Below are 26,595 nucleotides of genomic sequence, written 5' to 3' on the forward strand. Positions count from 1 at the left end.
AATTGCAGTAAACTGTTTAAAAATCGAAGTATATAAGTTCACATACATAAATATTATGTGATGTTGACCTTTGGGTATGTGTGTATGGCCCAGAATCTAGTAATATATATTTTATTCTGGCCTTTTTTTTTCCAGTACAGCCATTTCAAAGTCATAAGGTTCATTCATACTTGCATAAAAGGTAATATTCAGCTGCTGGTAACTACATGGCTACAGCCATACAGTTTTCTTGGTAAAGTGAAGAAAATGGAATGGGAAAAAGGTCTATTTAGCTGATTCAAAACATTTTGCTACCTGAGGTGAAGGAAAAGAAGATACCAATTAATCCATACATAGAGATTAAAAAGACTGGTTATGGGTTAATCTCTGTCTTCCACAGGGCAAGCAGAATGTCACATCTATGCCAGCCATATGTCAGAACTATGCTGGATCCAAAACAGAAGTACTTTGCTTTTGTCTTCTTTCGGTTTAAGGTTTTTTATTCTAATTTCCAGTCAACCTTAGATACATGTATAGAGATATCTTGATATTTGTATAGGTGTGTAGTGCTGTGCTGTGTCCTATATTGTGTACTCCTATCACAGTAATAGAAACATTTCATTTCACCATATCAAATCCATTTCACCATGTTCCAAATTCATAGAATAACAGTTTAATGAAAAGAATGCTGCCCATAGATAGCGCTCTCTGACTTTGAAAAGATAACATGCTGTTCACAATCCCTCTTGGTCTGTAATTAAAGAAACTGACGGAAAACTGTAGATAATAAAACTCACTCCATTATTTCATTTTATTTGAGATCTGCTTTCTACCTGGTGGCACAGTGGTTAGAGTGCAGTAGTTCAGGCTATTTCTGCTGACTCCCGGCTGCCAGCAGTTTGGCAGTTCGATCCTGACCGGCTCAAGGTTGACTCAGCCTTCCATCCTTCTGACGTCGGTAAAATGAGGAGCCAGATGTCATAGTTCTGATAGATGAAACCCATCAAAAGAACTTCAAGGCAAAATTCTTCCTCAAAGAACATTTTATTCGGAAAACAAACTATCAGCACTACATAGTTGAATCCAAAAACTAAATTCCCTTCCCCCACATACAAAGTAACAAAGTGCAATTCCCACCCCCAATAAGCTGTCATAAATCACATTCTCCAATTAGCCTAAAATGCAGGCTTTCTCCCCAGCTCCTCAGCCCGCCAAAACGTTATCAGCTTGTCCTTGGGTTCCCACAAAGCAGAGTTATTGTTATGGTTAACTGAGCTCAAGTTTTCATCCCAACCCTCCTTACTAAACCTAATCTCTAAATACCAGAAAAAGCACGTTAAAGAAAAAGAGAAAATGGCTACAATTTCATCAGTTGTCAAAGCGGGAACATCCAATGTCAGCAGCGTTGACATCAGATTGTTGGTGGTAATATCCTGACTCTGTAAACTGCTTAGAGAGGGCTGTAAAGCACTGTGAAGCAGTATATAAGTTTAAGTGCTATTGCTACCATGTTTCCTCGAAAATACCCCCCCAAAAGACCTACCCTGATTTTTGGGAGTGGGCCTAATATAAGCCCTATTCCAAAAATAAGCCCTAAGTAGAACTCCACCCACTCTGTCCCACCTGGCTGCTGCAATGGGGCAGGAGGCCATGCAGCACATTGCACCACTGCCAACACAACGAGGCAAGGGAGGTGGGGGAGGGGGTGGACTAAAATAAGTTCAGTCAGACCTTCCAACTTCTCATGGGGAAAAATCTCACGAGTAGTTGGAAGATCTGACTGAACTTTATTTATTTATTTATTTATTTTATTAAATTTCTATACCGCCCTTCTCCCAAAGGACTCAGGGCAGTGTACAGGGCAATAAAATGTGACATACAAAAGTTAAAAAGAAAATTAAATTAATTAGCCCTAACAATAAATAGTTAAAATAAACTCAAACCCTTAGTCCAGGCTGGCCTGTTCAAACAACCAAGTCTTCAGGTCACGGCGGAAAGAGCGAAGGTCGGGAGCCGTCCGGAGCTCAACAGGCAGTTGATTCCAAAGGGCTGGCGTGCCCACAGAGAATGCTCTCCCCCTGGGGGCCGCCAGCCGGCAATCCCTGACCGACGGCACCCTGAGGAGGACCTCTCTGTGGGAGCGCACAGGACAAAGGGAAGTTGACGCCGGCAGCAGGTGCTCCTATAGGTAGTCCGGACCCATGCCATTTAGGGCTTTATAGGTCATCACCAGCACCTTGAATCTCACCCGGAGGGCAACTGGAAGCCAATGCAGCTCACGGAGGAGAGGTGTATGCAGCTCATGGGAGTATCGGGAAACCCCCATCACAACTCGCATGGCCGTATTCTGCACCAGTTGAAGCCTCTGAGTGGTCCTCAAGGGCAGCCCCATGTAGAGAGCATTGCAGTAGTCTATCCGAGAGGTCACGAGCGCATGAGTGACTGTACGCAGGGCATCCCGGTCCAGATAGGGCCACAACTGGCACACCAGGGGAACCTGGGCAAAAGCCCCCCCCCCGGCCACAGCTCCTACATGGTCTTCCAAACTGAGCTGTGAGTCAAGGAGGATACCCAAGTTGTGAGCCCTATCTACGGGGGGTAACACCTCACCCCCCATAGTTAAAGATGGAATGAACTGAATTTCCCGAGATGCCGGTACGTACAACCACTCAGTCTTGTCGGGATTAAGCTGAAGCCTGTTCCTCCCCATCCAGACCTGGACCGCCTCCAGGCAATGGGACATCACATCGAGGGCATCACTGGGGTGGTTTGGGGTAGAGATAAAAAGCTGGGTATCATCAGCATACTGATGATACCCCACTCCAAAACCACGAATGATCTCACCCAGTGGCTTCATATAGATGTTGAATAGGAGAGGCGAGAGGACCAACCCCTGAGGAACTCCACAAACGAGAGGCCTCGGGGCCGACCTCTGCCCTCCTGCCAACACCGACTGCAAATGACCCAGGAGATAGGAGGAAAACCACTGCAAGACAGTGCCACCCACTCCCAACCCCCTGAGGCGCTGCAGTAGGATACCATGGTCGATGGTATCAAAAGTCGCTGAGAGATCTAATAGGACTAGGACAGAGGAACAACCCCTGTCCCGAGCCTGCCAGAGATCATTCACCAGCACGACCAATGCCGTCTCCGTGCTGTACCCGGGCCTAAAGCCCAATTGGTACGGGTCCAGGTAATCAGCTTCCTCCAGGAACAGAGGGAGCTGATGCACCACCACGCTCTCAACAACCTTCGCAAGAAAGCAAAGGTTGGAGACTGGATGATAGTTGTTTAAAATAGCAGGGTCCAGGGCAGGCTTCTTGAGGAGGGGCCTCACCACTGCCTCCTTCAAGGCAGCAGGAAAGTTACCCTCCCTCAAAGAAGCAGTTATTACTGCCTGGAGCCAGCCTCGTGTCCCCTCCCGAGCCCCATACACCAGCCAGGAGGGGCACGGATCCAATAAACATGTGGTGGAGCTCAGCCTCCCCATGATCCTGTCCACATCTTCCAGAGTCACAGGGTCAAACTCTTCCCAGATAACATCACCAAGACCGCTTGTGTCTCCTCCATCAGACTCTGCCCAGTCGGAGTCCAGACCAGCCCGAATCCGAGTGATTTTGTCCACCAGATGTTGGCTAAACTCCTCAGCAGGACCCTGCAAGGGCTCCCCCCTCACCTCCTGATTAAGGAGGGAGTGGTTCACCCTAAACAGGGCGGCCGGGCGATTATCTGCGGACGCTATGAGGGCAGCGAAGTGGTTAGACTTCGCCATCCTCATTGCCACGAGATAAGACCTGGTGAAGGTTCTTAATCGTGAACGGTCAGATTCAGACCGGCTGGATCTCCAACAGCTCTCTAGGCCCGGTCTACGACGCTTTATCTCCCGGAGCTCCACAGAAAACCATGGAGCCCACTGGGATCTGCACCGAGTCAGGGGCCGCATGGGCACAACGCAGTCAAGTGCCTCTGTGGCTGCCCTTTCCCATGCTTCCACCAAGGCATCGGCTCTGTTTCCCTTCAGCAGGAGAGAAATGTGCCAGAGCTGGGAAGCAGATTACTGTTGAAATTTTTTGCTTTTGGGAGAAGCAGCAGGAAATGGGGCTGCCATTTCAAGAATGGAGAAGGGAGATGCAGGGCGACGCAGGGCAAGCAAGTGCTCTTCTCTGCTCTGCATTGCTGTGCAGAGCTGTTCCCCTCCTGTTCTCCATTCTCTCCAGTGTCTGTGACAGAGGGCTGGCAGAGGGAGGCAGCAGGGGAGGCTTGTGCTGCCCAGTCATGGCACAAGCCACAGGAGAGTTGGCGGCGGAGGAGGCAGCAGCTGCCACTGGGCAGGTGATCTGTGGGGCAAAGCGTCAAGAAAGCCCTTCCAGCAGCGCACAGCAGCAGCAGAGCCTTTTGCCATCACTCCCACTGGCTCTGAAACAGGAGAGGGAAACCAGGCCTACCCTGCCTATCCTCTGTATGGCAGCATGGCAACCTGGCTCAGTAGGGGAGTGAAATGGAGCAAGAAATGGCCTGGGGGAGGGCTGAAGGAAGCGGGTATGGGGCGTGTGGGGCAGCTCCACCTCCTCCCTCGCCTGCCTCACCTCATTCTGGCGGCAGCGGTGCGATGTGCCGCTTCCAGCGGTGCGATGTGCCGCTTCCTGCTGTGAGCGGCCGCAGCAGAAGTGGGCCACCAGCCATGTGGGCTCCTGCTGGATGGGACTGTTGGTGCCACTGCTGTGAGGTGAGGCAGGCATCACAAGGTGAAAAGAATATAAGACCAGGTCTTACTTTCAAGGAAACACAGTAAGTGGTATTGCTACCTTAGCATTGTCAATTCAGATTCAAGCTGAGTTGATAACATTTGGACTTCAGAAGCAACTGGTAACTCAATGAAGAAAGCAGGAGTGTTTGATCTTGATCCTTCATTGAAGGATTTCTTCCTTTCTCCCTAGATAGGTAGCAGTACCTAGTTGTGGTTGGCTGGTGACCTGATCTGGATTAGGTCTGTTGAATCACCAAGGATGGACTCACCAAGGATGGATGATCACCAAGAAATCTCCAGGCTGGAGGCTAGCCTGGGAAGTTAAAAAAAATGTCCTCAAAGAAGACTGTGCCGATCTACTTCTGTATTGCTGCTAGAAAACCTACATGATGCACCCAGGAGCAAACCAGATGTCAAGCTGGACTTGTTAAGAAGAAGAAAAGTAACTGCAAAATCCAGACCTGGCTATGTCATCTGTTTTGGGGAAAACATGGAGCATTTTCAGCTGAGTCAGTCTTGTATTGGAAAAAAGATAAGTGGAAGAGAGTCAAGGCTGTTCCTTATATAAATAAAGAGAGCCAATTTGATGTAGTGGTTAATCTGCCAGGATAGAAGCAAGGAGACTGTGAGTTCTGGTCCTGCCAGAGGCATGAAAACTAGCTGGGTGACCTTGGGCCAGTCACTGTCTTTCAGCCCAACTCACCACACAGGTGGTTGTTGTGGGGAAAATAGGAGGAGGAAAGAGTATTATGTATGCTAGCTCTTTTGAATTACATATAAAGTAATAAAAGTGGGATAAACATACCATATATGAAGTTTTTAACAGACATAGTAAAATATATACAAACTAACTTAAAAGGTAAAAGTAAGAAAGAAAGAAGTTTAAAAATGCAAGAGAAAGAAAGCAAAAAGAAAAGAGGGAGAGAGTATAAGAGAAAAATAAAGGAAACAAAGAAAATAACAGTGGCTTCCAATCTTCATCACACTGAGCCTAAGCTAACACGATGACAATTCATCCCTCATTTAAAATTGCAAAGAAAAAACTCTTCTTCCTATAACCTAACCCACATCTATATTCAGAATCCAGAAATCATAATCTTTTCAATTCGGGTTCGGCAAAAAGTCCATTAGAAGCTACAAATGTCCAACAAATATTTTATCTCTGATCAAATAATCAAACTTTCTTTTGTGCTTCAAAATCTTGGCTTTTAATTCATTCTGGTGGTGTCTTTCATCAACCTTTGGCATTCCCAAAAATTCTTCAGAACCATTGTCAAGCTACTTTGTAAACCATTTAAAATGGTTAAATCTTTAGAGCATCTTCTAAAGATAAACTATTGGAACTTACTGTATATGATAAAAGATTTTTTTCAAATATATTTTAAGTAACTCAAAAGTTATATTAGGGTTGGCCATTTTAATACCTTAATTTGAATGTTGATGGATGTACCTTTGGTCTTTCTGTCTGGTGCTTTTGTCCCTTGATGTATTATTTAATTATATATTTGTTTTTCAAATCTAATCAAAGTACAAATGTTCCAAATTTCTCTGGTTTTCTAGTCTGCTTTTAATTTTCTTAAATCAGTTTTCTTTTACAATTATATTCCAATTTAAGACTCTTAAATCTCAGCTTAAAAGTTCTTATATCAGAGAAAGAAGGTAAAACTTATCAGGTGTCAAATTAAACTCAGTGACTTGAAGGTTTCATATATACATGAGGTGATTAAATATATTATTTCCACAAATGATTACAAATTGAAATCAGTTGGCTTAGTGTCCTTTTTAAAGTCTTTACCATGACTAAGAGCACGATGTCCCTGTGTTTCCTGGTGTTCAGTGCCACAAGAGAATGCTGTTTTACTATCCCCTCATGAGAAGCTGACATTTAGAATGCTTTTAGACAATCTCCTATCCCCTCCTTCTCTGGATAGGTTTGTGAAGGACCCGTCTACTTGTGGTTCTTCTTTCTTCACTGTGGTGGTCTGTCTCCACTGTTTGCGGAGATGTGTTCAGTCAGTCATGACACTCAAACTTGAGAGTCAAGTCTGTTCTTAAGTCCTTAACATATATCTGTGTTTGGGACTAAGGGCTCCTGAATAGGACGAAATGCATGGGTAATCTTCATAAATTATCTAGATGTGAGGTCATCAAATCTGCAGATGACACCAAGCTGGGGGGAATTGCTAATACTTTGGAAGATAGACTTCAGAATGATCTTGACAAACCAGAGCACTGATCCCTATACAATAAAATGTAGTTCAGTGGTGAGAAAAGGAAGATCCTCCACTTAGGAAGGAAAAACCAAATCCATAGGTCTAGAATAGGCAGTACCTAGCTCAATGGAGGTAACTGTGAGTGGGATGTGGGTATCCTAATGGATCACCACTTAAGTCTGAGCCAGCTGTTTATTGCAGCTGTCCAAAAAGCCAATCCAGTCCTAGGCTGAATCAACAGAGGGATAGTATCAAGATCACAAGAAGTGATAATAGCACTCTATACTGCATTTGTGAGGCCATGCTTGGAATACTATGTTCAGATCTGGTTGCTACAATGCAAAAAAAAGATGCTGAGACCCTAGAAAGAGTCCAGAGAAGAGCAACAAAAATGATAAGAGGTCTGGAGACTAAACCATACAATGAATGGTTAAGGAAACTAGGTGTCTCTAGCCTAACAAAGGCAAGGATTAGGGGTGATGTGATAGCTGTCATCCAATACTTAAGGGGCAGTCACAGAGATGAGAAGGTTGATTTATTCTTCAAAGCACCTGAGGGCAGTAGAAAAAGCAATGGATGGAAGCTTGTTAAAGAGAGATCCTACCTGGAACTAAGGAGGAACTTCCTGACAGTGAGAGCAATTAGCCAATGGAATCGTTTGCCTCCTGGAGTTGTAGGTGCACCATTTTTCAAGAAAAAAATTGGACAGCCATTTGTCTGGGATGGTATAAGGACTCCTGCCTTGGGCAGGGAGGTGGACTAGAAGACATCCAAAGTCCCATCCAGCCCTGTGATTCTATGCTCTGTGTAGAAGGAGAGAGCCATGGAAATTCTATTATAAGGGCTGAGGGTGTTTTTAAATCAATGGTTATTGCCCTGACTTGGCATCTTTGCAAAAATAAAAAATAAAAATGCTGGAGGAGAAAGAGGCACTAGACATTTCATTTTACACTGTAGGACAGGGGTCTTCAAACTTTGCCCTTTTATGACTTGTGAACTTCAATTCCTAGAATTCCTCAGCCAGTATGCCTGGCTGAGGAATTCTGGGAGTTGAAGTCCACAAGTCATAAAAGGGCCAAGTTTGAAGACCCCTGGTTTAGGCCAACAGATGATTTATACACACCGATGTCCAAAGCCAAGTATTTCATTTCTAAGAACTCTTCCTCAGACAAGATGGTTCAAACCCCAGATAATTATAGGCTGGAGAGAGACATTGTGGCTGTTATATGCTGAGGCTGTAGGGCTTTTTTAAGGTTAGAAATACATGGTGTTTTTTTTTAACCTACCTGCTGGATTATGTATTTCTAATAATGGATAAGGACTTTGGGAAGTCCTTGATATAGCTAATGGTGCTTCAAATGATTATTTTGTATGGAAACAGTTGTGAACATCCCAGGATGTGAATAAAAACTATTCTGAAGTGATCTGCACATGTTTCTTGGTTTTAGCTACCTGGTAAACAGTGTGAATAAGGGACGCGGTGGCTCAGTGGGTTAGGACGCTGAGCTTGTCGATCAGAAGGTCGGCAGTTTGGCGGGTCGAATCCCGAGTGCCGCATAACAGAGTGAGCGCCTGTTACTCATCCCAGCTTCTGCAAACCTAGCAGTTTGAAAGCACGTAAAAAAATGCAAGTAGAAAAATAGGGAAGGTAACAGCGTTCCGTGCACCTTTGGCGTCTAGTCATGCCGGCCACATGACCACGGAAACGTCCTTGGACAAGCGCTGGCTCTTCGGCTTTGAAACAGAGATGAGCACCGGCCCCTAGAGTTGGAAATGACTAGCATGCATGTGCGGGGGAACCTTTACCTTTTTAAACAGTGTGATCCTGGAGGACCTTATTAATCCATGAATAGCCTCCTAAGGGACTCACTGGAAGAAAAGTTATGATTAATGAAGAACACAGTTAACCAATGTGCTTAACCAAGATGCAGTCAATTGCTGGAAGTGATATGATAATACTGATGTCTATAGGTCTTTTGACAGCTGCCTCTATTTGAACATTACCTGAATATTCTTTATGAAAACAAACCAAACTGAATAAGTGACACAGGTAGAACAATAATCCCAAATTCAGTCAGGAACAGTTGACTACAGATAAATTGCAACAACTTGGCAAAGACACCCCCCCCACAAGTCCACCTCCCAAAAGAAAGAGAGAGCAAAAACAGATCTAGATTGAACAAAATAATAAAAATTAAAGCAGGAGGAGCCAAGAGAATTGGAAATAATCAAGAGAATCTCTTCACCATAGAGGAAAATAGTGAAAAATATTTCACTACACTTCAATATTTACATTTTTTAAAAAGGCATAGCGAATTCTGGTTAAGGTGTTTATATTTTCTTTGTTGGAGAGGAAACTGTTTGCCAAATTCTTCTCAGGTACCACTAATTAAAATATTGAGTCTATCTATTATAACTTCAATATATTCATTATCACAAGAAATAGACTCTACGGCAATGAAAAATAACATTTTGGTGGGCAGAACACTATTAAAATATTGTTCTTTCCAAGCCACCATAGAGAACACATCAGGAATAGTAATGATCTCATGGCCTGCTTTAGCCAAATTAATCCTTTCAAGAAATAGTTTCTCTATAGACAACAACATTTCTTACAGGTTACACTAGAAAACCACTTTTCTATGGTAGCAAACCACTTGTTCATTTCCTCAAAATTTTCCACGTATATCTCTTTCTTTTGTGAAGAAACCCCTGCTGTTGATGTCAATGTAATAAATTACTTTTATGCTAATCACCCTAAATAGAAGGGCTTGGCTTGACCTAGTCATATAGTAAAATCTGTCTAACTAGTCCTAAATGCAAAATAGGAATCCAAATATCAATCAACAAGAAAGTACATTAGGGAAGAGACAGGGTAGAAATTGATTGGTGAATTTATTGATAATATGCCATCAAGTTGTTTTCAACTCCTAGCAACCATATAGATAGATTTTCTCAATCTATGGAGAAACCTAGGCTGGTCTCTAACCTGGTCTTTCATGTCTCTTTCATGCCATTTTTTTTAAAAAAATATTTTATTGATTTTTTAACATTCACCTTAATATTTGGTAAACCGCGTGTTGTCTGGGTTTATATTTAAAAACAATCAATAACAATTAATTTCTACAATTCCATAATCCACGTAATAGTTTTCTTTGATTTTCTCTTCTTCCAATAATATTCTTTTACCAACCTTGAATTAGTACATTTCTTAGTATTTTAATAGACAACAATTGAATATAAACATTTTTCTAATATTTAACCACCACATCAATATAAAGCTTCTTTTCTAATTAATCATCTTAATTACCTCATCATAGATCCTGTTTTCATGCTTTCTACTGATGTACTCGTCATCCCTGTAATTGAGTCTATCGGCCTTATTGCTAGTTCTCCTCTTCATGTCTTTTGTTTCACTTTCCCCAGCAGAACAGCCATAAAGTATCTTAAGTAGGGGAATTTCAGCTTGGTCATTTCATTGCCTTGAATGAAAACTGAGGTTGATGTGTTCAATGATCCATCATTAGGTATTCTTAGCCATGCTCTAGATCCCCACATTGCAATATTGTCTTCAGGATTCATGCAGCTCATTGCACCACATTAATCCTGGAATTTTCAGCAAAGGCCACCTTCTCCCAACATCAATTTGCATTGCAGTAAAAGAAAAATGTACAAATGAAGTCTCCTTTTGCTTGTGCTCTGGAAGTATCCATACAATTTTCTTGCTGGTATTATGGAATTGGTTTGCCATTGATTCTTATTGGATACTTTTTCTTTCAATTTCCCAGTCTATCCTATGTCCTTGGTAGTTCCTAGTGGATTTATCTAGGTATGAATCAAGCTAAGTCTTGCTTAGCTTTGCATAATCAGCAATGTTTGGCTAAGGTCAATCTTACCAGTGAAGAGAACTCAGCTTTCATCTATTGTATATGTATACACTTGTAGTCATACTGTGATGGGTTGCAGAATTTATTCATATCTCATTTCTGAAAAGCAACTACTCAAGGTTTTTATATCCTGATTTATCCACAGTGCAACTATGTTCCTCCTAGTTAATGGAATCATTGTGGGTACTTTTGAGGCAGAACTTAAGTTTCAGTAAAATGTGCTAAGTACACAGGGAAGCACTTATCTCAGAAATATGAGATGGAAAGAGCCATGCTGGATCTCACTGGGAAAAATGACAGATAATAGCAACACTCTAAGACCGTTGGAGAAGCAAAAAGAGAAAGACAAATTTAAAACATGAAAAGAAAAAACTGTGGCAAGTTCTTAAAGAGATGGGAGTACCAGACCATCTCATTTGTCTCTTGAGAAACCTATATGCGGGTCAAGAAGCAACAGTGAGAACTGGACACGGAACCACTGATTGGTTCAAAATTGGGAAAGGAGTCCGGCAAGGCTGTATACTGTCGCCCTGCCTATTTAACTTATATGCAGAGCACATCATGAGAAAGGCAGGGCTAGATGAATCAAAAGTTGGAATTAAGATTGCCGGAAGAAATATCAACAACCTAAGATACGCAGATGATACCACTCTAATGGCAGAAAGTGAAAAAGAACTAAAGAGCCTCTTGTTGCAGGTGAAGGAGAGTGCAAAACTTGGGTTGAAACTTAACATTAAGAAAACCAAGATCATGGCATCTGGCCCTCTCAATTCCTGGCAAATAGATGGGGAAGAAATGGAGGTAGTGACAGATTTTATTTTCCTGGGCTCCAAGATCACTGCAGATGGGGACTGTAGCCAAGAAATTAAAAGACGCTTGCTCCTGGGGAGGAAAGCCATGGCAAATCTAGACAGCACACTAAAAAGCAGAGACATCACCCTGTCAACAAAAGTGCGTATAGTCAAGGCTATGGTCTTCCCAGTTGCAATGTATGGCAGTGAAAGTTGGACCTTAAGAAAGGCTGAGCACCAAAGAATTGAGGCCTTTGAACTATGGTGCTGGAGAAGACTCCTGCGAGTCCCTTGGACCGCAAGGCGATCAAACCGGTCAGTCCTAGAGGAGATCAATCCTGACTGCTCTTTAGAAGGCCAGATCCTGAAGCTAAAACTTAAGTACTTTGGCCACCTAATGAGAAGGAAGGACTCACTGGAGAAGAGCCTAATGCTGGGAAAGATCGAGGGCAATAGAAGAAGGGGACGACAGAGAATGAGGTGGCTGGATGGAGTCACTGAAGCAGTAGGCGTGAGCTTAAATGGACTCCAGAAGATGGTAGAGGACAGGAAGGCCTGGAGGAATGTTGTCCATAGGGTCGCGATGGGTCGGACACGACTTCGCAGCTAACAACAACAACAAGATATAAATGAATTAGGTTAGCCTATGATTTAAAAAGACCCAGTGCCAGCTCTTCTTTAATAACAATATTAAGAGCTATCTGTGCTGTTTTCCTCCTCCAGCTACATTCTATTTGTATGTTTGCAAATAAACAAAAATGTGTACAAGTCTCAAATGATCTTTTCTCCTGAAAGAAGCCAGACTTGGTAAGTAGTGCCCTTGCAAACTTCTTACTACTTGAGGTGAGAGAGAGAGAGAGAGAAAGAGGGAGGGAGAGGGAGAGAGAGATTATTAAGTCGGCTGACCATGTCAAATATGTAAAATTGATACAAAATTACAAAGAAATACAAAGAAAACTGTAGGACATGTTCATAGGTCATCATCCCTATAGTTAACCCCAATATAATCTAGATATTCTGCCCTTTTCAGAATGACTTTTAAAACAAAGAGTGAAGTCTTACTAGTGATTTGACGGTTCATTGCCTGCAGGTGATAAAGCTATTGAATTGTGCCCCAAGTACCAATGATTAATAGAACATAAACAATATTAGATACAGCAAGAATAGCTGCTTTTTAAAATAAGATATTTTCTAATTCATTAAAGTGACATTGGGGATCTAGACATAATTGCTTGGTCCCCATAGAATTACTTCTCTGTAAACATGCAGAGGCTTGCACAACAGAAAAGTCCATGGAGGATGGGAGATTAAGCTTTGACATGTGATTCCTTTTTTCCAAATCAACAAGTTGTATAATAGGTTGTGTAAGATCCAAAGCTGCTGTGAAAGGTTTCTGTTCCTTAGAGGTACGCAGGTATTTCTGTGCATTTTCTGCACTTAGCCCTCTAGAAAATAGTGTGGGTACCACAAATCCCTCGTGAAATGTTTTGCAAGAGCTTCAAAAGACAAGGTAAACAGGAGGGATGATAGATTGGGACAGAGGAGAGCTTACACAATGCTTTGACATAGAGAGGAAACATAAATGTCTAGCTTCCACAGAGCAAGAAAGTGGAAAATAAGCTCTGCACTCACATGAATGCAAAAGAAGGGTGGGTTGGTCATTTTCTGAGGTCTGTTTGGAAAGGTGCTCCTAATATGAGTACTGCACATTCAGTCTTCTTGACAAGTCCTACCTACAATCTTGTCAATGTCTTGTGACATTTTTCTGCTGACCATATTTACATTTTCTTTCCCTGTATACTATCTTGGTTGTGTGATGTACATTAGTCTACCATGTAGCTATTGAATAGAATAAAATAAAATAGAGCTGAAAAGGACCTTGGAGGTCTTCTAGTCCAGTCCCCTTCTCAAGTAGGAGAACCTATACCATTTCAGACAAGTGACTGTCTAGTCTCTTCTTAAAAATCTCCAGTGATGGAGCACCCACGATTGATGATGAAACATGCCCTTCAAAAGAAATAGTGACTCTGATGCAACCCCCAAAACATTATTCAGGGCAGATTTAGACACACTGGCTGAGGAATTCTGGAAGTTGAAGTCCACAAGTCATAAAAGGGCCAAGTTTAAAGACCCCTGGGTTACATGATAAGATAGAGGCAGAAAACCAAGATGATGAAAGTCTTTCATTTATACAGGTACTCCTTGACTTATGACTGGTCTCTTAGTGATTATTTTAAGCTACAACCAATCTGTATAAAAGAGAACATGACTTGGATTCAAAGTTCTGATGGTCGGGCCCCCTTTGTGGTCATGTGAGAAAACTTTGTGTGTTCGTCAACATGGTAACATTTACTGTCATTTGCAGTGTCCCACAGTGATGTGATCATGTTTTATAATGTTTTTGCCCAAAATTAGCACTTATTTCTGATTTTCAGTAAAACCATGCCTAAAGTGTACCATTGGGTTGATGACTGTGGCAATTGCTTAATGACTGTGGTAAAAAATATTGTAAAATCAGATCAGTCATGTGGCTGACCCATTTTATCACCATTACAACATATGACCATAATGGGCAGGCTTCATTATGGTTGTAAGCTGAAGACTGCCTGTATTCCTTACCTCAACTGGCTGGCATCTGAGCCCACAGAGAAAGCAGATAGCAATAGTGATTCCTAGCAGGACAGCACAGATCAGCTAGTCCAGATTAATAACATCTGTTAAGGCCAAATCAAAGCAAATATGCATCTGGCTTAAATAATATCTTACTGAAAACATCTTAAGAAAGCTGGGTTTAGACTCTTCTTTTCACTTGTAGAATAAAGTAGCCCATTGTTCTGGGCCATGATTTGGTTAACTATGATTTATTTATTAAAAATCATTCTCAAACTAACTACTATTGCCTGAATTTGAAAATCCACTAACCCACCATAGGGGCTCAGTTCACACTGTTTGCTATGTCAGTGTTTCTCAACCTTGGCAACATTAAGATTTGAGAACTTCAATCTCCCAAATTCCTCAGCCAACCATTATGATTTAGTACAATGTTTGGACTTAGGCATAGAAAAGAGAGTACTGCTTAAGGAAGGGATACACAAAGACCAGCTGTGTTGGCTCACTCTCTCCATGTTTGTCACAGATCACCACACTTCCAATCAACCTTTGTATCAGATGATGTAGGAGTTATTGAGTATTCTGTTAATAATTTACACAGCAGTTATTATTTATGTCAGTGCTGCAAACATTGACATGTTTTTGCACTGAGAATATAAGAGACAGCCTGTTACTTTAATTGCTTCATTTTGGGGGGGAGGAAATCTACCCGGATGTTGTGAGAAGATTGGAAAAGCCCACGTACAGAATGGGAAGTGAAACCTCATATGTAAAACTAATTGGATAATGTGATTTATGACATGTAGATAAGGGCAAGGATTGTGTGTGTGTTATGATGGGTTTGGGTGGAGGAGATTTCAGATTCTGGCATCCCTCCATGAGTGCCGATGTTTCGTTTCATTATTAAGACTTTTAGATAAGCAATGTTTACATTTTATTTGAACTGTCTCATTTATCAGAACCATGACATCTTACATAAAGAGATACACTATTTATTTCTTTGTGTCCTTTATTAGTTTACTTGCATGCATGAAGAGAAAAGCAAATATACAATAGCAAATGTCTTTTGTAATAAACCTTAAATCCTGGCTTATATAGTGTAAAAAGTCTGTTAGGTAACAGCATATCTGGTTGTTTAACTGAATTATTTTATGGGAACAGAAGGTAATATTATAAATTTTGTGCTTTCTTCCTAAAATTAAATAACTTAAAATGCCTAGAAATTATGTAATCTTTGAGAAAATAACCTAAGTATTCAAAGATCTAATAGCAACTGATAAACTTTTCAGATAATCTTGTTCTTAGAAAAATAAACTAAACTGATTAAGTCCTACTGAAAACAATAGGCAGTCAATTTAACTCTAATAACTGATTATGTTGCAAGTAATCTTAATCTGTGTTTGGACAATCACAGTTGAACACATGGAGCGGGCAAACTCTTGCTGTTTGAAACCAGCATTAGGAAGCCATAGAAAGGCATTCTTCTCAAATTCATACCGACCCTTATTAGTTAAAACCATACAAAGATCTTCAAATAATTGAGAAAGGCAAAACATTCTGCTGAGATTATGGGAATTATTTGAAAGGCATCTTTTCCTCCTCCATAAGAACTAGCTTGCCACATTTTATTAAATCCTGTTCCTGGGTCGCCAATCATTTGCAACAGTGAGCAAGCCAGCATTTATCTCCATATTGCAAAAAAGGTTCACCATGCCGATTTTTGTAGACCAAGTCATCAGTAAAAACCTAGTCTGGATCATTATGGTCCTGCTCTGCTGGCAATGTCAAAAAAGCCTTTCAAAAACATTCCTCAAACAACCTAAAGAAATTTATCACAATGACAAAGGCAAAATGTGCAGCCAGCATCCCCCACTGACATTCTCTGCTATAGCTGTCATGGTAGATTGTTATGTGGATTTTGAGAGAGAGAATTTCTAACATGCTGACCTCGTAGCCATGGCAACTACAGTGCTATGATTATAAGTTATCCCAATGCTTTTTCACATTGGCCACAGGACACTGATAATTTATATGACTCAGCTGTGTGTCTGTCCACAGTGATATGGAATCCATAGAAAATGCTACTTGAAGTTCCTGTCCCCTTAATTATCCATGGATAAGACATTCAGAATCCCTATGATATATAGCAAGATTCATGGGAATCTTCCCTGCCAATTAGTCACTTCCAAATTTGAGGAAGAAAGAGATGGGGTTGCTGGTAGGAAATCTGGAGTTTTCATATTAATGTTATGCTTACATGTTTATAACATTTTTATACAACCTTTCATGAAGAACAGTTCCAGGATACTCTACATAACCTTTGTCTAGGCGTCTTTCCTTTTATTTGTATGCTGTTTATATTCTGCCTTTATAAATTTTTACAAATAACTCAAAGCAGTAAAAATATCTAATATATCTTCCTCCTTCTGTTTTCCCCTCAACAACAATCCTGTGAGGTGGGTTGAGAGAAAGTGACTGGCCCAAAGTCACCTAACTGGCTTTCATGGCTAAGGTGGGACTAGAATTCACAATCTCTTGCTTTCTAGTCTGGTGCCTTAACCACTAGGCCATACTGTTATATCTTCCACAATATAACAATATACACTTAGATATTGAAACACAGATGCACACGCACACACACATGTTCATGTGTGAACATAGACACAAATACAGATTCAGGCTGGAATATAGTAGAAGTTATAGCCTATAAATCATGTAGGTGAATGAGATATTTCTAGAAGAACTGACTAAAAATATTTTAGCTGCCTTCTAAAAATAAGTTGTATTTTAATTTTAATAATCCAGACTTTTCTTCAAGATGCCAGCACTGAAAAGCACCAAAGGTCTAATAGCCTGGGAATGGCCTTGACAAGTTAACTCAGCCTTTTGCAATGTTGCATCCTAGAGATGAACAGAAATTCTGTGCTGAAAATGTTGACAGTTGCAATTCCAGCAGCTCATGGTTGAAGAGAAGTGACCTAAAGTCATTCTGGACAGCAGATTTCAAGAAGAGCCTACTATTCTTTTCTGCCTTTTCTGTGGGCCAGAAGGGATCTGACAAGAAATATCTTGCCATCAATAGAGCAGACAGAGCTAAAGAGAGCTTGGGACATGAAATGGATGTCTTAACCTGTAAAGAGTACAGGGACCGCTCATGCAGACTTTGATTACTTATCCCTGACCTAACTGGGTCAGGCTAATGTTCATATTGGTTTTTAAGGTTTTTTAAAGTGGTTTTCAGGAACCTTTTGAAAAGGTTGGTGAGTTGCTGACACCATTCTACCCCCCAAAAAAAATCAGTGGTGGAAGCAGATGAAAAGAAGACTTATGAGACGTGATAGCAATAAAAGGACAAGAGAAAAGTATGGAGTAAGATCAAAATCAAAATAGATGTAGTTTCTAAAATGGAACAAAACAGGAGATTTCAGTGGCCCTTTGAAACTATGTGGTAGCCTCCACGAGGCTAAGGAATGTGGTAGCCTCCAAAGATCTGTGGAAAATAACTTGGGTAGCTTTGTATTAGAATATAACCACTTTAATCAATGTGTGGATGAAGTTGCTTAGTCATCCAGGTAGAATTGTCTGGAAGTTAAGTCATGGCACCTGTACCTACTTTCTTATTGCCTTGAAATGTTTTGCTACTTATCCAAGCAGCTTCTTCAGTCGGAACAAGTTGGTTAGGGAAATCTGAATAGGCAGAGAGTCACTGGAATGTACCAATTCCTAAAATTCTTAGGGGTCATTAAGTGTGGCCTCCCTGGTGAAACTGTGAAGTTGAACTTCCTGGGGACTGATGAGAGAGCAGCATAAAAATGAGGGACAGGTTGTGTCTGAGGCCTCCACCTCTATTGAGAGAAGCATTTTTCACTTCGGAATAAATGGATTCCTTCACTCTTCTCTCATGCCATCTATCTTCTCTGTCAAAAATGTCAACATTACTATCCTCAAAAGAGTGCCCTTTTTCTTTTAAATGGAGAAAGTCAAGAAGTCTTTAGTCGATATTTGGGAATCACTTTCAATGATTTTTTTTTAAAAAAAAGATGAGTAACCTCAAAATGACTACTTCTCAGTAACACAGTTCCATCATCAATGTGATTTAATAGATGTCTTCTTTCCAAAGCAAATGAAAGCAAAAGACCATGACTCTTCCCCAAACTTAAAAAAAAATCATAAATACAGTTTTGCCTCTGAACAACTGAATTCCAGATCAGGTATAACCATATTTAGTCAGCCTCTCTAAGAACAGGAATTGGAAACTGTCTCTAAATGCCGGATTGTAATTCCATCATTTCACCCAGCAGATCCAATAGTCCCAGATGATGGAATTTAAGCGGTACCATAATTTCTGGGGAGGTTTCTCATTTTTCTTTTTTTTATTGAAAAGTTTTACAGTACATTTTATTTATAAGAAAACAAAACAAAACCCCTCCCAACCCCCTCCCCTCTTCCCAACCCTCCCCAACACCTCCCTCCCTCCCCCTCCCCCCTCCCCGACTTCCCAGAGCTAAATACAAGGTATAAAAGTAGAAACAATCATAATCTAACATATGCAAACAACAATAAACTATTAAATCTATCGCACTTTAACTCTTATAAAATGACTACAAGCAATATAAATATCACATCAGTACTTATTCAAATGCTAAATGAAACTTTTTAGTCCCATATTTATTCTGAATATAATCAATCCATTTTTTCCACTCTACAATATATCTCTGTTGCGAATGGTCTTTCAAATACGCTGAGATCATTTTTCATTTAACAGAGTAATTGGCAGAGCACTCTCTTTCCATTCCAGTTTCACTTGAATAATTGGAAAGAAATTTCAGAATTCTGACAGCCAATGTCCTGATATTAATTTGAAATTGTGAAGATTTCAGGATGCATGGAGGAATGAATATATGTAAACATAGATATTTGAGGAGTGATCAAAACCTGCAAGATGGCAGACAAGGCATCACAACTGAAACTATGTCATCTTGCATATTTGACACCCTGCTCTCCTCTGCAGACACTACTCTATTTAAGTTGGCATACACAAATATATATATATACATATATACATATATACATATATACATATATACATATATATATATATATATATATATATATATATATATATATATATATATATATATATATATATATATATATATATATATATATATATATATATATATATATATATATATATATATATATATATATATATATATGTAGAATGCCTTTCATATTAAACATAATTTCCTGTTTCCTTCAATATTTCCATCTATTTCCAATTATCTGGTGCTTTTGTTAATTACTTAGCATTAGGATAATTCTCAAACAGGAAATTCTTTCTGATGATTTCATCAATTCCAAATCTCCTCAGAAAACAATTTTGACAGAGTATAATCAATTTTCTGTTTCTTATGCGATTAAATATAGAACAGTGTAATCAAAACAAGCTGATTTAAGATAGGTCATCTGTGTTTTATTAAATTCAATATGGACATTAAAATAATGGTTTCTATCCAACTATTTTTCAAATAACATGAGGCATTTTCAATTTTATTGAAAGCATAGTTCTAACCTATATGGAACAGCATTATCTTGAATGAATTAAAGATTTTTACTGTCCTTTTTTGTTAAATGATTACGGTAAATGTCAAAGTGGCTAATTCAGGATGATGCATAAATCAGATGCATAAAATACATGACTGCAGAGTGCTAGGAGAAAATTTGACAACACCTTAGAATCATCCAGTGAAAACCTCCTGATTAATCTACATAGGATTTAAGACGGACTGTACTCCCTGTCAAAATTATATCTGTTTTATGTCAGAGCCAACTCATTTTGACATCAACCTTCAGTTTCAAAAACTTTTATATAATTGTTTTGTACTCTCTTAAGCAACTATTTTGAATATATTTTCTTCATAAAATATGTTCCTTCTCTCTCCAGTAATGCATCTTTAAATAGGTTTTATTCTGATGAAATTCCAAATGTAGTTTATCTTGAATATGCACCCAGTCATATTAGATTGAACCAAGAACAAAATTTAAGAACACATAATCTGAAGAACAATTGAGTTGCTCTCTGAGCAGAAATGGGCAATTTGAACAGTTGGAGAAATGCATTAGGCTGTTAAACACTTTGTAGAATCACACAACATCATGAGTGATGGAAGAATCCTCAGCACATACCATACATATACAAAAGCTTTGAAAAAAGATACCTTTCCCATCAAATTTGCAAAAGTGTAGGGATACAGTCAAAGTCTTTAAAAATGTGGCTAAGGATGCATACATAAGTGGCCTTAATTCCTATGTCTGGAGATCTTGAATGATTCAGATAATGGGAAATGTAATGAAATTGTCATGGCTGTAAAAAAATTAATTATGGCTCATATCTACTCCTGAGTTTTAGGTATTGTTATTCTTCGTGGAATGCTTCTTTCAAATGGTACTTTATGAAGGTTCTGTGTAAATCATTGAGAGTGCTAACCACCAAGCCAGGCATCTGATATTTCTATGCCAATGAGAATGAGAATGTAGTTCCTTCGTAGCTAGTTGGATGTCTTCAACTCCTACCCATTCCTAATGTCAAGAGTTGCAGCTGAAGAGTCTCAGGCAAGATGAGAGAAAACATCCACTTCCCTGAATGTAGATATTACTTCTAGTGCTATGGGTGTTTAGTCAACAAAGAAACTCATTACAGTACATTACCTGAACTGAAGAAGCTTCTTGGATGAGAAGCAAAACATCTTCAGTGAAAAACAACGTCTAGTTGCCTTTTGAAAAAGCACCTTTGGGACAACCATGACCTGGATGACTGAGAATCTCCATAGTCATTACAGTACAAATTTGAAACATAGTGAGCAGTTGACTCAATTTTCTATGTCGTTAGCTGAAATGCAATGAGCAAGGGATTGGACACAGTGCTCTAAATAGTCCTTTCCAGCTCTATTGGAAGATTCTTCTAATAAGGGATAAATAGATCCTCTAAAGAAAGGAGGCGGTGGCTCAGTGTGTTAGGACACTGAGCTTGTCAATCAGAAGGTCAGCAGTTTGGCGGGTCAAATCCCGAGTGCTGCGTAACAGAGTGAGCGCTTGTTACTTGTCCCAGCTTCTGCCAACCTAGCAGTTCGAAAGCACATAAAAATGCAAGTAGAAAAATAGGGACAACTACGGTGGGAAGGTAACAGTGTTTCGTGCGCCTTTGGCATCTAGTCATGCTGGCCACATGACCACGGAGACGTCCTCGGACAAGCGCTAGCTCTTCGGCTTTGAAACGGAGATGAGCACCGGCCCCTAGAGTTGGAAACAACTAGCACGCATGTGCGGGGGAACCTTTACCTTTACCTTTTAGATCCTCCACCCTTAAAGATCTTGATATCTGAATTTAAAATTATTCAAGCTCTCCACGGAGATGTCCGAGGACATCTCCGTGGTCATGTGGCCGGCATGACTAGACGCCAAAGGCGCACAGAACGCTGTTACCTTCCCACCATAGTTGTCCCTATTTTTCTACTTGCATTTTTTTACGTGCTTTCGAACTGCTAGGTTGGCAGAAGCTGGGACGAGTAACAGGCGCTCACTCTGTTACGTGGCACTGGGGATTCAACCCACCAAACTGCTGACCTTCTGATCGACAAGCTCAGTGTCCTAACACACTGAGCCACCACGTCCCTTTTATATTAGGCCTACAACTGCCTAAAATATCACCAGCCTGGTCAATAAGCATGCTAGCTAGAAATTCTGGAAGACTCAGTCTAATGAAGGTTATATGTACTTTATGGATATAACAGAAATGTTAATTATATGTTGCATTTATTATATAACTATTTCATTTTCAATGACTGCATTTTCTGTCTGCCAAATAAGAATTTCATGGAAAAGTGATCATGTGGAAAATACCACTAATTTAAAGATATAAGAACATAATATTGTTTTGTTCCTTTCTGGTTGTGCTTTAGTGAAGAAAATAAATAATTTAGGAATGTCTGAATATTAAAGAATATTTTTACCAATCATTAAGAATCTCTTTATCTCTGATACCCTTTAACTTGTTATCTTGTTATGCTTCAGGTCCTATCAACTTTTTCAATATATAAATATTTCGTATTATGAGAAGCCAGTATCAACATGGTGTTAGAAACATACATCTTGTTTATAGTCAAAATTCTGAGCTTTAAGTTACATCTGGTAGTCTATGGTGAATCCCAGCTGTTATTTTAAAGCTATTTTCCATTTTATTGCTAGAGATAATAACAATGTGATGGGTATCATCTTAACCAGATAGAGAAAAAAATGTGTGATGGATTTGTAAACAACATTTTACCTTTGTTCTCAAGAAGAAACACAACAAAATTGTCACTGTTTTTGTTCACTGAAATAGACAAGTAAAATATCACAGTGTTCATCTGTTTTTGATGTTGCAACACGTTCTGGCACTCCTTTATAAGCCAATGGACTGGAAGTAGCAAATGAAAGTGTAATACAACCTGGAATGATTTCAACATAAACATCTAAAACTCTATGAGGTGACTTATTACACTGTGACAATTTCTTTCTGCAGACAAAATTGTTTTTGAGTCAGTAGCCATTCTACTATTGCGATATGAGCCTATGAACAGAACGGAAGCAAATGTTCCCTGTCTGGGAATTTGTTCTGAACTGGTTCTTATTCTCTCCTCACTAGTTGAGATGGGAGAGTTGGCAGGCTGGTCAGAAAGGGGACAATAGCAAATCCTCTAAAGTTTACTCCACTTAAGATGCACACTTATCTGAGCATGTAATGTGTGGGAGTATTCATATCTGACTTTGCTGAAGGTGGCACATGTGAAAGAAGAGATCATGATAGGTGGTAATGGATGTTGCTGTCTTCCAAATTCCCCAATATAGATTTTATTGAGATAGGAAGAAAAAGAGACAGTGGGACTGTTGGAAAAGGAGGAATGAGTATTCGACCCCTAATTTTAAAGGTGCTCCCGACAGACCAATTTAATTGATCCAGATTAGAGATTTTAAAAATATGAAACATATGGATTATTTTTCCCAAAACTGAGGTATATCTGTACCTAAGGAAACTGAAAAAGCATGCAGGTAGATTTCAGCAATGAAAAGAAGGGATTATCCCTCTTGGAACTCTCCTAGATATAATGCAGCCTGCTTTTGTTTCTTGCTTCTAAAATTATTTGCAATGGATTACATTAGTTTGCTATTAGAAGAATAATTATAGATTGGATGGCCCGTCTATACCTCCATGCACTTATTCTGTGTTTGCAAAGGTCTCCATGATCTCTCTTAAACAAAGGCCAATTTTAGCTTCCTTGGTTAGTATTAATGATATCATTAGTGATAGCCATTAATGATATCCCAGGCTGAAAAGTTCTGAGTTACAAATGAATACATCCTTATAATGGAGGAGAAAAGTCTCTCTCTCTCTCCCTCTCTCTCTCTCTCTCTCTCTCTCTCTCTCTCTCTCTCTCTCTCTCTCTCTCTCTCTCTCTCTCTCACACACACACACACACACACACACACACACGCAACCCAGTACAGCAACTACAAAACAGAAAGAAAAAGTAGCTTTGTATGATAGGCTTTGCTGCTATCCCATGGTATTTTTAGATGTGCATAATAGCAATTGTTGACCCTATATAAGCACTTCTACTGAAATGTTTCCCTCAGCAAACACACATACACACAGCTTAGGGGAGGGTTACTTTATTATGGTGGGTTTAGGGTTGTTTTTATAATTTTATGTGCTTGTTGTGTTTGTAATTTTAAATTCCTGTAACCTGCCCAGAATCTATGGAGATGGGTGAATGATAAGTGTAGAATAAGTAAATCACTAAGGAAGGGAGAATGGCAACTGCTACCTTTTGATCATGGATGGATGAATTAAGTAAATCAACAACAAACCCAAACACCATTCCTTCTCCAGACTGTCCCCTCCAAACATTCTAGACTTCAGTTCATACAACCTCCAGGCAGCTAATAAACGATGCTAGGGGGGATTAGAAAAATCTGGTCCACCTGGAAGGCATTAAGAGCAGGGGAAAGACCCCCAACCTTTTCCTCTAGTCTTTGACAACAGACAACCTGGTCCAAACCTACCTCGCTATCCTGGCTTTGACACTTCTTTGTTTTGCTCTGAGCAGGTTGCTGTTTCCACAACGTGCTGCCTCTGATGTTCCCTCCCTCCTCCCGCACCTGCTCTTCTTCTGCTCCGGGGCTAATTAAATCAAAGGCGCCTAAAGGGAGCTCTCCCGGGTTGCGCTCACGCCAAGAGCGGTGCTGGGAAACTGCTCGGAGTGGGGTGGCCGAAGCTCCAAAAGCCACTACTGGATTTCAGCTTCCAGAGACGAGCGAGCCCACGCTCTGCTTTGGCCCCTTCTCCCCCAGTTTCCCTCCGCGTCGCTCAGTGCCTTAGCCAGTCTTTGTGTGCGAAAATCAGGACGACGAGTTGCCCGCTGGGCTCTGGAGCCCGTTTGGCGAGGCCGAGATGGAACTGTACGGCAGGGTAGGGCTCTTTTCCCTCTATTTAAAGGGGGGGGGGGGTTGAGATCCAGCATCGATGAAACTACCCGAGTTCACCACCACCACCCTTCCACCATCAAGGGGCTGCCTCGACAGGTCCACGCTAAGTGAAGGAACGCCCTGATCTCTGCTGGCGGCAGCTTCCTACCCAATGAAGCGCCTTCCACCCGACGGCGCCAGAATGGAAGGAAACCCATTTAGGGAGAGGAGGTTTAATCCGACTAGAAAGCGTGGGGAGTGGGCGAGGTCTACTTCACCTTCACCTAGTCTAATGGAGAAACCCCGGTTTTGGGGTTAAGGCTTTTTTTTTTTCTTCCGCAGAAAGTTCAGCCAGCAGCAGCCCAAGCAAAGACTTGCCCAACAGCTGGGAAACTGTAAGGCGAGGAGACCCTTGTTTCCGTTTCCATGGAGCGATTACATTGGGGAGAGGATGAAAGGGTGAAGCGAACAGCGCGCAAGCGTCACTGGGAGCCGTAGTTGTGGGTAACGAAGGTTCCCCTTCGATTGGGCAGCAACCCTAGCCGGCTCTGACTACAACTCCCACAGATCGTTGCGAAGGGAGGAGGGGGAATAACACGGTGGACAGCTCCCGTGCTGATCGGTCTGCGCTGGATCCTTGGCGGAACAGCAGCTGAGCGTGTCGTTCGCTGCTGTTGCTCTTGCCTTGAGCCGGGCGTATAGTCTGGCTTGGCTGTGGCTTGATTTGCTGGTTGGATCCTAGCGGTAGTAAATCCGGAGGTAGAAGAAAGCGGAGAGAGGAAGAAAAGACGTGTGGTTGATAAATGAGGCACGAAGCTGGTATGCAGGTTAGTAGCACGCCAAAGGGGAACCAGGAATATTCCTAAAGGAACTCTGGGCACGCACATTCACACGATCGCGGGGAAAGGACAGCGGCTATGAGGAAGGGGTGCGGCGCACAAAACAGAAACCTGTGGTTGCGTAATTCGGAGATATAATTTGCAAACAAGAGGGAGAGAAAAGGACGGACGATACTCAAGCAAACATCACGTGTTAATTCCCATCGCAAACACTGTGTCATTTTTCCCTTGTGTCTTCCTCAAACATTCTGATCCTTTTTTGTTCTCTTTGGCTGACTGAGGACAGCAAGGCATTAAATCAGAGATTACTGAGGAATTCAGAGCATTGAGGACTAAATGCAATTTGATAGAACTGTGTTTCAGCTGACAACTCATTTGCAAAGGCTGATTGAGGGCAAGAACAGAATAACATTAGTGTTTTAACACCATAGAGGAAAGAGGCTTCTACTATTATTCTTTGTATATAAAACCTTTCTTCCTTTCCTCCCTTCATTCCTACATGAAGTCTCCAAATTCAGGTAACCATCCTAAGCCTTTACTTTAGGAGTAACCCCTGAACATACTAGGTCTAATTTTTGACTATGTGTTATGCAGGATGCAGTCAGTTATACATGTAGTCAAAAGGAAATCCTATTGTGCTGAATGAGTCTTATAGGTAAGTATAATTTGCTATCTTAATATTTCATTAACATTATATATTGATGGAACTTTTATGAGTGATGATCTGCTGCCAGATCTGGGCTGGAAAATTCTGGATGGCCACTAGATGGAAAAATAGTGTTAAGACTTTCCATTATCTCTTTACTACTCTCTAGTGGCCATATGAATACTGCAGCCATGCTCTGTGCTACGGTATTACTTGGCCTAATGGGACTTCAGTGTAGATATGTATAGGGATGTTTTGTTAATTTCGATGTTTTTATTGTATGGCTTGCTTAGTAGTTGTATCATACCTATTGACAAATAATATTGTCTAGTATTAGAAATTTTGCAAACAGATTTATAAAATATTATGAGCTACAG

Source organism: Vipera berus (assembly GCF_964194415.1).
Source record: "Vipera berus genome assembly, chromosome: 2".
Classification (NCBI taxonomy): Eukaryota; Metazoa; Chordata; class Lepidosauria; order Squamata; family Viperidae; genus Vipera; species Vipera berus.